Here is an 854-nt window from a genome sequence, read left to right on the forward strand (position 1 = left end):
TGTCCTTGGGCAAGACACTGAACCCCAGAGTTGCCCTGATGCTGTGCATCGGAGTGTGAATGTGTGTGTGCGTTTGTCTGATGAGCAGGTGTGTAGATGTGTGCGAGTGTGTATCTGATTACATTTACATTTATTAATAATCAGATTATAATGTGGTAATCAGTTATTAATCATCAGACAGTTATTAATCATCAGATAATGAGGTAATCGGTTATTATAATAAACTCAGAATGTTAACACTTCTCCCTAAAGTTGAGGGGTCAGGCTGTAAAACAGATGAAAATGCATAAATTCAAAATGGCCGCCTTCTGGTTGGGCGGAGCCAATGAAGGTAAATAGGAAATATTTCCGCAATGATTAGAATAATAAGTGTATCAAATCTGGTGAAGATTGGAGGAACAGTACGATTCACTGAAAGTTTTTCAAACAAATGTCTCTCTGTCCTCCAGTTTTCACTCTTCATACGTCACGGTTGGTCAAAATGGAGGACATCTTGAGCCGATCGCAGACATGAAACTATGGAGTAACTTTTGGCTCTGTTAATATCGTCTGCCGATAGAAAGAAACTATGAAAAATTATATATGGAAGGATGCAGACAGTTCCCTGTTTTTTTTTTTATTTATTTGACACCATAAACATGAAATCCATGTCAGTGCGTTCGTCGGGCTTTAATCTCTCTTGTGATAAGAGTTTTGGACCCGTGGTTTTTGAATTACAGAACAAACTTGAGGTATGATTATCATTTTTACCTGTCAAACAAACAGAGTCCCGAGCCCAGCCAAAAAAGGATTTTTAACACACTCAAAAATGAGATAGACGGGCGACGTGTTGAATAATAATAATAATAATAATA

At 37.6% G+C, this 854-nt stretch overlaps 1 protein-coding gene across 1 annotated transcript in view; it reads left to right on the forward strand.

The window, feature by feature from the left end:
• The window catches only part of rnmt (RNA (guanine-7-) methyltransferase), a 37,050-nt gene that overhangs the window by 12,298 nt on the left and 23,898 nt on the right, over positions 1-854 (forward strand). The gene's annotated exons all lie outside the window — the stretch shown is intronic.

Source organism: Etheostoma spectabile, unplaced genomic scaffold (assembly GCF_008692095.1).
Source record: "Etheostoma spectabile isolate EspeVRDwgs_2016 unplaced genomic scaffold, UIUC_Espe_1.0 scaffold121, whole genome shotgun sequence".
NCBI classification, from domain to species: Eukaryota; Metazoa; Chordata; class Actinopteri; order Perciformes; family Percidae; genus Etheostoma; species Etheostoma spectabile.